The sequence below is a fragment of the Cyprinus carpio genome, chromosome B15, assembly GCF_018340385.1.
Source record: "Cyprinus carpio isolate SPL01 chromosome B15, ASM1834038v1, whole genome shotgun sequence".
In the NCBI taxonomy this organism is placed as follows: domain Eukaryota; kingdom Metazoa; phylum Chordata; class Actinopteri; order Cypriniformes; family Cyprinidae; genus Cyprinus; species Cyprinus carpio.
The window spans coordinates 25,518,114-25,532,783 of NC_056611.1; the positions used below are offsets into that span (position 1 = coordinate 25,518,114).

Below are 14,670 nucleotides of genomic sequence, written 5' to 3' on the forward strand. Positions count from 1 at the left end.
ACGCTGCACTCCACCGACAGACTGCTGCTGCTGCTCTCGTCATGCCACAGACCCTGCCACAACAACAACGATAATAACAATCAACATCTATTAATACAGATTATTTTATATTAATAGTATTATGACTAACAAAACAAATCAATTATTGTTATATTTTATACTCATATATAGTCACATTAATAAAATGTATAATAATCTTGCATTATGTAATTTTCTGTTTTCTTATGTTAGTGTTACATTTACCATCTCTACCATGTATTTCCTATGTATCAATGTATGTCTGCATGTATGTATGTATGTTCATACTTTCTTCTGCCACTGAAAGCTCCTGTCCGTCAAAGTCATTTCCTTGAGCATGTAAACATACGTGTATAAAGCTCTTTCTGCCTTCTGACATTTCTAATCTTATAAAAAATATGTAACTTATTATTATTAAATGTACTTTTTTTTTTTTTTATTTTTTGTAAAAGTTATGCATTCTCTGTTCTCCTGTTTATTGTACTGAAACCATGTTGTGGATGGTTTGGCTTTCTTGGTGATTAAAGTAAGGCTGTCTTCGGTATCTTTTCCCGCAGTCTCTCCAGGCAGAAGGAGCCACAGGCCGCTCTGTGGTTAATGCCGGGTGCTTTCGTCAGCAGTGGCTGAACCGGGTGCCCCCCAGGCTCCGATGAGCCGTGACCTCGCCGGAGAGCGTTGCTTCATCATCTGGCCCTCCTAACAATCAAGCAGTTTTCACATCCCTCTACCCGAGCCGAGAAAGCCAATCCAAGCCGGCCACCTACTCGGAATCCCCTCCCACATCAGAGCCCATGCCTGTGGAGTTTGACAGTGCCCTCGAGTTTACGATCACTAGAATAAAAACCTGCTTTTTGCGGACAACCCAGAAACCTACCGGGCCTTTTTGGAAATTCTGCATACATACCAGGTGAGAGCAATAGTGAAACCATATTTTTATTTAGTTTTTCCTCTAGCCTTGCACCTACCTAGACATTAATAATAACAAGTTATGTAGAAATGTACATATCTGCTTGTTGAGTATTTTGCGTTTTCAGCAGCCAATCGGATTGGAGCTTGTGATTTAGAGCGGGGCATACCTTGTTTCGTGCAGTAGGCATCAACTGTCAAGATGGCTGTGTGCCAATCTGTGGGGGTTCTTTCTGAGGCTGAGACTAGCTACTACCCTATGGCCTAGGAAATAGACTCGTGGACTGTTTTTCCTACCCATCATGTAACTTATTCGATGTTCAATTGATTTTGTGTCATCCTTGTCCTCTGCAGAAGGCTCACTGGAGGTGAAGGAGAGCAGAGGGCGTAGCAACTGGGAGGAATGACCGAAGATGAGGTGTTCCTCTAAAGTGGCTACCCTTTCAAAGGTCAAGCAGGATCTGCTTGCAGAGTTTTTGGCCAGTTTTTGCCTGACGCAAAGAGATCTCTGTTTAGAAAAGGACCTTTTTGTACTTTTTATAAAAATTGTTGTTCTTGTGCTTGTATCGTTTGCAATGAAAGGATTTTCTCTTAAACGTTTACACTACCGTTCGAATGTTTGGGGTCTGTAATTTTTACTTGTTTGTTTTTGTTTTGCTTTGTTTTTTAAAAAAATAACTTTTGAGTAGCAAGAATGTAGCCTATCGATCAAAAGTGACCGCAAAACCTTTTAATATGTTGCAAAAGATTGTTTTCTTTAAATTCTTTTCAACATTTCTATTTTATCAAATATCCTAAAAAATGTATCCAAAATTGGGGGGAGGACTTAAGCTTCCAAAAACAAATATTTAGGCAGCACAACTGTTTGCAACATTGATAATAAGAATTAAAGTTTCTTGAGCACTAATCACGCATATTAGAATTTTTTCTGAAGGATCTGTGACACGGAGACTGATTCATGGCGCTAAAAATTCAGTTTGCCCACACAGGAATAAATTACATTTTAAAATATATTAAATTAGAAAACCGTTGTTTTAATAGTTCTATGAGTTTTAGAAAACGGTAATAAATTATGTTTAGATCTCAAGTGTAAATGTTTGTCGAACAAATTCATCTTGATCATGTCAATAACACTCAAGCAAAACATGGTCAGGTCAAAGTGTTTGAATAATTTTTTGTCCCAAATTTTATAATACATTTACTTGGTATCCACGTACCCTTTTTTTGGGGAAAAATTTTTTAAAATTTGATTGGGTATAATTTACAATTTACTTTATTTTACTATTCCTTGCAATTATTAACTTTAAGTCACTCACTAGAAAAAAAAAAAAAAAATCTAAAATTATATCTGGTGTCTAGAAAATTTTTGGTTGCATTTTTATATTGATAAATAATGATTTTTGTCTTTGATTCTAGTTTACTGGGGTTCTTTCCCCTGGAAAAGACAATCTGAAGAGCAGAGATGAGAATGAATAAACAGAGCAAGAAGGGCCTAGACCAATGTATTGCCCCGCCCCCCAAAGTCAGATTTTTCCCGTGCCAAAGCAATTCCCAGGGTTCCATTCCTCTGGGGCCTAAAGAAGACCTGCAAAATTGAAATATCTCCTGCAGATTACTGTGCTTAACAAGTTTCTTTTTTTTATCCCATAGAAAAAAAAATGCAGTTTCCTGTTCCAGACCCTCTTTTGTTTTGCCTCTGTCGGCAAGCATGGATTTTTGCGGGAATTCACATTCTTTGACAAGGTACATGTTCATTGACAAAATGCTTTGAAATGTTGTAAGTGCTAGCAAGAGTAGAAAAAGGAGCCATTCCCCATAGGATTTATTACGTATTCTCACCATTCTTTTTATTTTTTTTTTGGTTTTCCTTTCTGCTCAGAGTAGAGGTGACAAAATTTTTTTACGCGCATAGCTCTGTTCATCGGGAAAGGGGTTTTCAGGGGCCGAACTCCTGCAAACTTGGACTCCATTCTTGGGGTAAAAAGATTTAAATAGGGGGGGGGGGGGTTTATTTACCCGTTTGTTTTCATAGGGGTGCATTTCGCAGCCTTTCATGTCAGCATGATCTATGCCACTGGTCCCCCTCATTCTGTAGATTTTCCAGAATGTCCCCCCAGTTTAAGTCATTTTGGGTGATAAGAGCTGTCTATTCCACACGCCTCTCTGACCGCACTGGAGGGGGGGCAGAGAAGTGGATTACGTCCTGTAAACCCCTGGTTCCCAAAGCTACGACCCCTTCCCAGACCTACCAGCAGCCCCATCCCTTTGGCCCGAACTGCTATTGCAAGGGTATGCATTATCATCAGACATTCCCCCCCCCCTTTTTTTTTTCCTCTTTAAAAAACCCCCTTTTCACCTCAAAGTTGATAAAAAAAATAGAGAAATTGGGAAAAATCTCCCTAAAAAAAATCCCAGCCACGGGGGGTCGTCAGGTCTTAGTGGGGGTTTCGTTAATGTGCCCCAAATCCGGGTTTGCCCCATTCCGGATAGGCACAAATCAGCAGAACACAATCTCATGAACATTTGGAAAATGGGGTTTTTCAGCCCCCACCCGTTTTTTTTTTTTCCCCGCCTCAATTTGAAGGAAGCACTTATCTAAAAATACCCCTTTTTTCCGGGTGCCTGGAAAACCCCGGAGGTATCGTGCCAACGCTTGTTTGTAAACGCATTTTATTAAAAAAATAAGCTAGATATTTTTTGTAAATTTAGAAGTGATGTTGAAACAAGACAAATGCAACCTGTATTGTAAGGTTCGTCTGTTGTAGAAACCTGATGGTGTAAAGTGGTTTAAATTTTTTTTTGTTTAGGTGCTGAAGATAAGGGGTCTATCCTTCTGGTCAAAAATTTTCCCCACTTTTGTGAGTTCCAAGAAAACACCATAGGAAGAGCACTTCACGTGTAGATGAGAGTTTGAGGGAAGTTATTTTTTTGAAAAATTGGGAGATTTAGGTTTCAATTTAAACTCATTGATATTGATATAGATTTATTTTTTTTTTTTTGAGTGGATTTTGTGCGAATATTTGGCAACGATAAGATTTTTTGGAAAAGGGTTTTGCAAAGAATTATCCCCCCCTTTTTCGCCGGGGGAAATCAAGGCTTCCGTTTGTGAGTATGGGGGGGAACTTCTGAGGTCTCCACGTCGAGCGATCTACGTATCTACGGCGCCAAGGCTCCGGATCATGGGGGGTTGAAAGGGCCCCCAGCCCTGAATTTCCCTGTCGTACTAAAAAGGTTAAAAAAATTTTTCTCCCCCACCTAAATGACAAACAGGTACTCCAGTTTCATTTGACAGTAAAAATATGGAGAACCTATTATTCCATTTGCGCCTTAGCTTTCGGGAAAAATTTTTTGGTATTTACAAGTTATCAAACCACATATTTAATCAAAATGAAAATAGATGAAATTTTTTTACACATCCCTATTTTGCAGGCTTTTGGTTTAAAAGTTTTAAGGGTCTCCGGCTAGCAGAAATGACATTTGTTTAAAAATAAAGGGGATGTTTTTTGCCATAGATTAAAAGCCAAAGAGGAGGAGTGGAGGGAGGCCCAAACAGAGCTTCACCAAAATCGGAGAGAGCAATATGGGGAAGGCGTATCTGAAATCACTGGACCACAAGGGTGTAAACTTCAAACAGAACGCATAAAGGCTCTTCGATCCAGAGTCTTCCAATGAAAATAGAGACCCTCTATGAGGGAGGTGTTTAGCTGATCTTCGGTTTCTGATGGCCAAACGACTCACCTCAGGACCCAGAAAAGAGCTTTTTCTATAAACTATTATCTGTCTTTTATTTTAAACCATTCCGATCGTAATTTCAACACTACATTGTTTTGCGTAAAAGTAATAATTTCATTTGTCTTTTTATTTATCTATATGAACTGATTAAAATAGTCACAATAGGGGTTTTAATAAAGGACTAAATTGGGATGGTGCAAGGGTGAGTTCAGTGAACATTCTGCTCATTCTTCTTTCACAGAGGGGGTTTTTGATTTTAAAAAATCAAAAGTTAAATCAATGTTTTAAAAACAGCTTTTGGTTTGCCATTTATTTTCATTTGAATAGTTTTTTAAGGGCCTGTTTTGCACTTTTTATTTTTTATTTTTCTCCCACAATGTAAAAAAAAAAAAAAAGACGAGGTTTTTTCAGTCACCCTTTAAAATGAACAAACTCATAATTTTTTCCATTTTACTTATTTTCCACTTTTTTTTCCCTCCCCAAATCCTCTCTCCTTCTTTCTTTTCTCTTTTTCACAGGGTGATTTTACAACGTTTTTATATTTTATAATATATATATATATAATATATTATAATATTATTAATAAATATAAATTTATTTTATTTTTTTTTTTATTTTTTATTAATTTTCAGCCCCAAATAGCATCCCTGCTTTGAGAAATTTTTTTAATAAAAAACCCTGATTTTGTTTTTTATTATTTACAAAAAGCATTTGGAAATTTTTTGTTTTTAAAATAAAAAACCAATGGAGGGGTTTGAACTGAGACAAGTACAGTCCCATTAACGCAGGTTAATTAGGACTACAAAGATCTGTGTCTTTATTGTCTGAATAAAGTTAAGCATAAAACAGTAAGAACAAATTTTTTTTTTGCCCTGCTCAGAAAAAACGGCAAAATACGGGTGCAAAACCTCATCTCGGGTGCTTGCACAAAGTCATCTTTTTTGCAATAACAGTGCTTTTTTTTCCCCTGTAAGCGGCGGGGAAGACACAGAAGGGGGCGGCATGGGCCAGCAAGGTCTCGGCTGGGCCGGGGATGAAGCGAACCCCACATGATCTTCACTACGAAGAAAAACAGATCCTGGAGGATCCCGCCTCCCATCATCTACCATGTAAAGCGGCAGCCCACCATCCACAAGGCGAAAAAGGACACATCAAGCGTATCATCCAGCACTTTGTCCCGCCCTTTTTTTTTCGCCCGTCGTGGAGCTTAGTGAGACAGAAGAGTTCCGGGACGAGGAGGCCGAAGGTGAGGGACGTGCTGTTGCAGGAGGCAGTCTCAACAACAGGCGGCCAGCAACAGCTGAATGGTGATTTCGGGACGAAGCGATCCCATTTCCCCCTCAGAGCTGGGACACCTCAGGCCCCCCATGGCATGAATCAGAAGGGGAAAGCGGTGGATCTGCGGGACCCAGAAGCTGAGCACCAGAAGGAGCTGGATGGAGTCTACAACCTGTCTTCGTCAATAATAACGGGTACTTCTTCCTGCTGGCTGCACCAGACTCTGTGCTCACGGCTGCTGAGGGTTTACAGGCGGGCCGAGAGGACGTTACTGGAGCACAGGGCCGAGCAAATCGGGAAAGGCTGCTCATAGGAGAGGGGCCAGAGAAAAACAAAGACCTGGCCTGACGCGTCTAAAACAACCCAGTGGTATATTTTCTGACGATGCACATGTACACTTCCACCTACAAGTTTTGCATTGGATGTTCACTCAGATTTTTTTTGGGAAATAGTAAAGTCTAAATTTAGAACTAAATTAGCAAGCCTGCACAATTTATTTTACAAGTAATGTCTGTTGTATCAGGTGAGGTAGAGCTGGAGGAATATTATCCAGCGTTCTTAGACATGTACGCAGTCTTCTGGATGGAAACCTGGGTCCACGCAGTACGAGGACACCCTGAGAGAGAGTGTTCACCATCCATGCTTACATCGGATTTACCATCGACAAGCTCGTTCAGAACATCGTAAGACAGGTGGGTTGATGAATTGTATTACACACCTAAGATTCTTGGGGCATTTGTATACTTTCAAAGGGGCCATAAATAATACAACAATTTCTCCACTTACTGACTAGCTGGTTTGACTTTTTGTAAATAACCTCAGTTCTGATTCACCGATTATCTTAATTTTATAGTTACCAAATATTGAATAGCCATATATATGTAAACAGGCTGTGTATTTATTTAATTAAATTACTGTCATTGAGATTTGATAATCACACTAAGCGATAGTGACGATTTTGGTTTAATTTCAATTCATCGTTCGAAGCCCTATTAGGGCATCAAGCATGAAAGTTCCCAAATAACTCAATTTTGCAGTTTGTGTAAATAGTCAGAGTGAGCTCTTTATTCCCACAAATGCAACAACAAAAAAAGACTTTGTCTAGTTGTTAAAATGCTTTTCTCTCTGATTGACTCCAACAGCTTCAGTACTTGGTCAGTGATGAGTGTGTCTGCAAGTCACTGAGCTGTACCTGGCGAGAGGAAAGGGGTGCTGCTGGTGGAAACTCTCATCCCAGTGTGTCCGTCCGCTTGGGAGGCCAGCTACCAATGGAAAGCTGAGAGAGTCATGGCTGAGGAGAACTGCTTCAAGGTGCTTGACCTGATTTTGTCCCCATATCTGTTAAAATTAATGTGGAAATCAAATCTCCTCAGTTGCATTAATCCTATGAATTGTCATGCTTGTTTTGTAATAACCTTTTTTGGTTGTAATTTCTGTGGCTATTTCTCTTGTCAGGTCATGTTCATTCAAAACAAAGGTCAGGTGACCTTAACCATTGATTTGCTGGACACGGAGGAGGCCCAAGGCGATGACCCACTGGATGTTCAGGTGCCTCCACACAAAGTTCTGTATTTTTACAACGGAAAAACTTCTGAAACATAATTTGTTTTTTCTAGAAAACGTTAAAGTGTCAAATGTAAAAGGGTAATCTGGTTCGGTGAAGCAGGAGAGTAATCTTGTTTTCTAGTGCATTAATATTTGCTTTGTCTTGTTTCAGAATCTGTCTAATTATATGGAGCAGTACATAGGAACTGAGTCTGTGTGCTCTCAGACAGACGGGTACTACTTCAACCTGTGTTTCTACCCAGGTAAAAACCATCTTTACAAGTTTAACCTGCATGGTTATAATTATAACTTTTTTTTGTAGCCATACAGTTAATTGTTTTTTTTTTTTTTGTACCCCTACAGTAAATTTTTTTATTTTAATTTTTTTTTTTTTTACTATTTTATTTCATGTAATTTAATTTCATTTTATGAGTTGGCCCACATATGGTTTTGGGAAAAGCCAATATCCTTGATTTCTTTTAAACAATTTTCCCCCATTATAACCCCTCATATTCTCAAACATTGTTTCTGTCTGATTGTCTCATATAAGGTCATAGGACCAACAAATTTAAAATGCTGAATTAAGTCTGGCCGGGGTGAAACAAATTGAGTTTGTCCTGCATCTGGGCGTTCACCTTTAGGAATTTGGGGCATTTCCGTGGCTGGCAGCTCAAGCGGTGGAAGCCATGCGCGGAGAGAGTGGCATCAAAGATGGGTGTGGAGACAGCCGGGAACCGGGGCTGCCGTTTCAAACTAAACCACGCACAAGATGGTTTTTGTGATAAAATCAAAAGATTAAATGTACCGCCGAGGGGCCCTGGTTGACTCGGGGGTATGTTGATTAAAATACAAAAAACATTTCTTTGGGCTCTATAATTTTTCATTCTTATTTCTACATTGTATATTCTACGTTGCATTTTGCATCTCTAAAAAAGATTTTTTAAAATACTTTTAAAACTGCTAAATTCAAATAAGCTAAGCAATATTCATCCCATGGTTAAGATCATGAAGAAAAAACCCTTTTTAAAAGAAGGAGAAAAATGTTTCCCCATATCTTACTGTATTCCCATACACTACATTAAACCTTTGGTGGTCAGTAGGACTTTTTTATGTTTATGAAAGAGTCGAAATTTGCTCACCAAGGCTTTATTTTTTTTTTTTTTTTTTTTTTTTTTTGAAAAAGCTGTTATATTTTCAAATATTGTTACAATTTAAAATAACTGTTTTCTATTTTAATAGAATTTGTAATTTAAAAGTGTAATTTATTCCTGTGGCAAAGCTTCATTTTCTGGGCCCTCCTCCAGTCTTCAGGTCCCCTGATACTTAAGAAAGATTCAAATATGCTGATATTTGATTCTGCCTAAACATTCTTATCAATGTTGAAAATAGTCTTCTGCCTTTAAGATTGGGAAATTTTAAATTCCTTTTTATTACTATTCTTTAAAAAATAAAAAGAAATGCATTTATTTGAATAGAAACTCTTTTGTAGCATTAAAATGTTTTACGGTCACCCCCCTTGATCAATTTAATGAATTTAAGATGTTAATAAAAAAAATAATGACCCCGAACCTTTAAACAGAGGTGTGTTTATTATTTTTGTCCATTTCTTCCCCTGTAGTCCCAGCACAGAGTAGCACAGACCCAGCAGGAGCATTTGTGAGCAGGGCACAGGGGTGGTTGAGCGAGCACGTGGCCCTCCCCCGCCGAGCCCCAGCCGTGCAAAATGGTCATGGGAAAAGGGGATTGAGGAAATGATCCCCTGCAAGACCCCTGCGTGTCCATGCAGACAAAGGTAATGTCAACAGTACCAGGTCCCCCCACTAAAACACAAGCCCCCGCCCACAGTAACAACCTCAGCTGGGGGATTTCTGTAAATCTCTCTCTCTTTTTTTCTCTTGTCTCTTCTCGCTCACTCTTCCCAAATGTCCAAGCGAAAATGTTTGGCTGAAACCCAGCGAACAACAGGAGGGGTTTGAGGACAGCACCCTGCTAAAGGGGGAGTGCTTCATTAAAAAAGCTCACATCTACATAGGTCCATCATGATTGTTTGCATTTCCAAGAGTTTAAAAAAAATGTGAATGTCAAACTTTTTTTTTTTTTACTATTTTATTTCATGTAATTTAATTTCATTTTTAGGTTGGCCCACATCAGGGTGTTGAAAAGCCCAAAAATCCTTGATTTCTCTTAACAATTCCCCCATTAAAAACCCCTCATATTCTCAAACATTGTTTCTGTCTGATTGTCTAAATATAAGGTCATGGGACCAACAAATTTAATAACTGCTGAATTAAGTCTGGCCAGGTGAAACTAGTTGGGAGTTTGTCCTGCACCTCTGCGTCTCACCTTTAGGAATTTGAGGCATTTCCGTGGCTGGCAGCTCAAGCGGTGGAAGCCATGCGCTCCCGAGAGAGTGGCAATGGGAAGATGGGTGTGGAGACAGCCGGGAACCTGGACTGCCGTTTCAAACTCAACACGCACAAGATGGTGTTTGTGATGAACTCCGAAGACTACATGTACCGCCGAGGGGCCCTGGTGAAGGCTCGGGAGGTATGTTGATAAAATACAACCACATTTCTATTGTCTCTATACATTTTTCATTCTAGTATTTCTACATTGTATATTCTACGTTGCATTTTGCATCTCTAAAAAAGATTTTTTAAAATACTTTTAAAACTGCTAAATTCAAATAAGCTAAGCATATATTCATGCATGGTTAAGATCATGAAGTAAATAACCTTTAAAAGAGAGGAGAAAATGCTTCCCATATCTTACTGTATTCCCATTACACTACCATTCAAAACTTTGTGGTCAGTAAGGACTTTATTATGTTTATGAAAGAAATTAAAGCTGAAAATGCTCACCAAGGCTGCTATTTTTTTTTTTTTTTTTTTTTTTTTTTGAAAAAGCTGTTATATTTTCAAATATTGTTAATTTATGTGTTCCAATATACAACAAAACTGTAATATTGTCACAAGGCTGCATTTATTATTCCTGTGGAAAGCTTCATTTTCTAGAGCCATTACTCCAGTCTTCAGTGTCACATGATACTTCAGAAAGCATTCTAATATGCTGATATTTGATTCTGCCTAAACATTTCTTATCAATGTTGAAAATAGTCATTCTGCTTTAAGATTGAGGAAATTTTGATTCCTTTTTATTACTATTCTTTAATAAATAAAAAGAATGCTTTTTTTTGTGTTTTAAGTATTTTTTAGTGTTTATTGTTTTTTTTGTCATATTTTTTGAATTTGATGTATTTTGTTGTTAATAAAAAAAAAAAATAATGACCCTGAACCTTTAAACAGAGGTGTGTTTATTATTTTTGTCCCATTTCTTCCCCTGTAGTCCCAGCACAGAGTAGCACAGACCCAGCATGAGCACTTTGAGCAGTGGCACAGGGGCTGGTTGAGCGAGCACACGTGTCTCCCGCCGCCGAGCGCAGCGTGGACTGGCTCATGGGAGAAGAGGATGAGGACATGATCCCCGCAAGACTACCCGCGTATTCCATGCAGATCAAAGGCTTACATGTCAACAGCAGGTACTCAGGTGCACTACAACAGCAAGGCCCCCCGCCACCGTAACCTCAAGCCTGGGATGGATTTCTGTGATCTCTCTCTCTCTGTTTTCTCTCTTTGTCTCTCTTTCTCGCCACTTTTCCAAATGTCCAAGCTGCGAAACATGCTTTCTGGCTGGAAACATGTTTAACATACAGGAGTGGTTTGAGGACAGACATTGCTCAAAAAGAGGGAGTGCTTCTTACGAAAGCGTCATCCATCTCGACACTCAGGGTCCCATCCACCTGATTGGATGCAGTTACCAAGACGTTTCTAAAAATGTGAATGTCAAACGTTTTTTTCTTTTTTTTTTTTTTTTTTTTAAGAAAGTCCATTGTTCGTTTTTTAGCTCCTGAAACCAGAGTTTTGTTTTATGTTTATACTAAAGCATTGAGAGACTAGGTTTAGTAAGTATGTCTAACAAATATTCTGTATGATCTTTTTTGTACAGTAAATGCAATTGCAAGAGCTCGGAGCCCTTGTATATATACAGCAGAAAGATTATTCTGGTGGCCATTTTCTTGGCTATGAATGATGACTTGAAAAAATGATGTTTCTCTGGTGCACTGGCCTCATCTTATCCCAGAACGCCCTGTTTTTTAGTGTTCGGTTTTGTGTTCTCCTTTTTGTTTCATTGTCTCTTATATAACTGAACAGAGGGTCGCCAGTGTTGGCTGTCCGGCGCAATCACTGCCTGCGATTTTTGTTAACAAGCACAAGAAAAAAAAACAGTATTATATCGATCGCGGGGAAAAAAAAAAGAGAGCCAATCCTTAAGCCTTGCAGAGTGAGCTTGGTTAAGTTTTTTGCATATTAAAACAGAAAAATGACAACTAATATCATTGTTTGATAAAAAAGAATGTATAACATTTCTCCTGTAATCAGTTATCACAACATAACAACCGAGTTGTGCGTCTTCTTACAGAAGGGTCATGATTCTTTGCTGATTCCTCAAACCTGTCTTTACAGAGATTGTATATTTGGAACAGCACCTTTTATCCAATTATATGATTTATTTGATGTCACCTTATTTAAAATGAATCTATCTATGGTGGGAAAAAACAGCTTTTTTTTAATAGGGCATGTTTGGACATGCATCGAAGATTTTCTGTTGTAAATTATGCGGATTCCAACAAGTTGGCGACAAGGTAACTGGGTTCTATTTCACCCCACTAGACATCTAGTTTTTTAATGCCATTTAAGTCACATAAACACAGGCTTTGTTTACATTTCTTTAAAACACTTTTTTTAAATTTGAAAACGCCATAAATGAAATCAGTACAACAACTACATGTTTTTTTTTTTTTTGTAAGGAAAATGTAATGAAAATGTAAAATGCCATATACATGTATTTTAATGGTCCTCAATAGCATTCCATTTATATCTATGGTTTATAATGTCAGATTGTTTTTTTTTTTCTGTTGATGTTTGAGGCAGAACACCTCTGCTCTGGGTTGACTTCTAACCAATGCTAATGATAAGTTACCCGGACACAGAAAGTTTTTAGTATACGTTGAATAGTAGACCGATCAATATAATTTATTATAATGAATTAATTTAATTTTTATAATATTTTTGCCTTCTCCTTGCTTCGCGCCAAAGCTAGAGTCGGTATATAACCATAGATGATCATTACTGGAGAGCTACAAGAAGCGTTCAAAATGGCTTTTTGGGAACTTTCGTGGGTTTACTTATATATATATATATATAAATAAAGTCAAGGAGGCTGATTTTGGCCTTTTGTTTGTTTCCAAATCTCAGTTAAGAAAATTTAAATCAAACATCGACTTGGTCCAAGCAAGAGAATGAGAAAACACTTAATCGATCCTCTTATATACCCTTTCGTTGCTTTTGCGTAACGCCTTTTTATCTTTCTAGTTTGAGAGTTCACAATCAAGAAATGTTTGGTAGACACTTTATATAGGGCCTTTTTTTGATTAAGTTGGATCCCAGGCGGTGGGTTTAAAAATAAAAGCTTGCCGGATGAGAAGACCAACCCGTTTGCTGTGCGTGGGGTGCCTGTGAACGCCTGAGGAGAGAAAGAGAAGCAGTCTGTACACGGAACAGGAAAAACTTCGGAAGTTAACACACTGAGGCAGTATCATGGGAGCTTAGCGCTAGAAACTATCTCCAAGTGCGATTTGGATATGTGCTGTCCACCACAACCGGCCCCCAGCTGGAAAAGATGAAAGGTTATCCAAGTCTTCTACTCAATGTGAGCTGTCAAATCCATTAATCCACTATGATAAAACTTTTGGATTGTGGGAGGAAAGCTGAAGAAAATTGTGGTCCCTGAAGGCTCTTTAGATCTTCAAGGATCTTAATGCTCTAAACAGAGTTCTTCTACATCTGAAGTACACGAAAAGAAGGCTCAGTGCTCCCACTCATGTTCTTGAGTTTTTTTTTCTTTTTTTTATTTTTTTTTCTTTTTTTATTATGTTATTCTTAAAAAGATGCAATGCACATTGCTTAACACAACTGCCCTTGCAATATGTTTCCTTGAGTGAGTCAATGTATGCCACAATGGGCCTATAGTGAACTTACTGAATATCTGGGTCAGGGGTTTTTACCATTGCCCATTTATAAGACTGAAGATACCCGTTCACTCATAGACTCACAGTATTTTAATAGGAATTCTCATTTTCTTTATTTTTTTTTCCTGCATATACAAAGGTTAAGTTATTTCTGAACTTATACACTGAGTTGCAGTCTCATGTTTGTTTTTGTTTGTTTGTTTGGTAGTTTTGCAAAATTGTTTATTCATAAAGCACATTAAATTACAATAGACTGTGCTCTGTTTGTTCAGGCTCATTTGTATGAATATGTACAGATTTGTTGCTTAAGTTCAGTCCCATGATAAGGTTTAGTTCAGAGCATATCTCAAGCTGACCAGCTGTAATGGGGCATCTCTGTCTCTGGGGCCTTTTTGGATCTGAAGCTGTAAATGGGCTCAAACTGTTCAACTTTGAATCTTTAACTTTGAGAACGGTGGTCACCGGAAGTGTGTAGTGAGATCACACTCTTTGTAACATCATGGTTCAATCTACTCATTTCTAGTCCACACTGTCAGCTCTGTCGTTTTCAAAGAAACATTTAGAGAAGTTCCTGAGCAAAGTTAGAGAAGTAATGCAATGTAGCCCTGCTGTTACTGTTGTGTGAGTCTATCTGCAAATTATTTGTTTCAAAATCTTCTCCGGTGTTATTGGCTCTAGTTGTTCTTATTGATGCTTTTAAATATATTTAAGTAAATATTACTTTTGAGACCATTATTGTGGGTTAAATCACATGCTGAAACGAATGTGTATAAATAGAGCAGACCTGTGTCTGCCTCATTTCAAGGTTGTAATGATGCATGAAATATTTATGCCTTTTGAAAATCTCATTTCAAACCTATTCTGAACAGCAAAATGCTGAAAAACTTGAAGGAATAGTTCACCCTAAAATGAAAATTTGCTGAAATTCACTCACCCTTAGGCCATCCAAGGTGAGTTTGTTTTTCATCATAACAGATTCTGAGAAATTTAGCATTACTTCACTTACTCACCAATGAATCCTCTGCAGTATATGGGTGCCGTCAGAATGAGAGTCCAAACAGCTGATAAAACATTTAATCCACATGATTCCAGTCCATTAATTA

General features: G+C 38.1%; 1 pseudogene; it reads left to right on the forward strand.

The window, feature by feature from the left end:
* The first annotated feature begins 253 nt into the window (after positions 1 to 253).
* Positions 254 to 13,357, forward strand: LOC122139884 (annotated as a pseudogene).
* Positions 13,358 to 14,670: the final 1,313 nt, after the last annotated feature.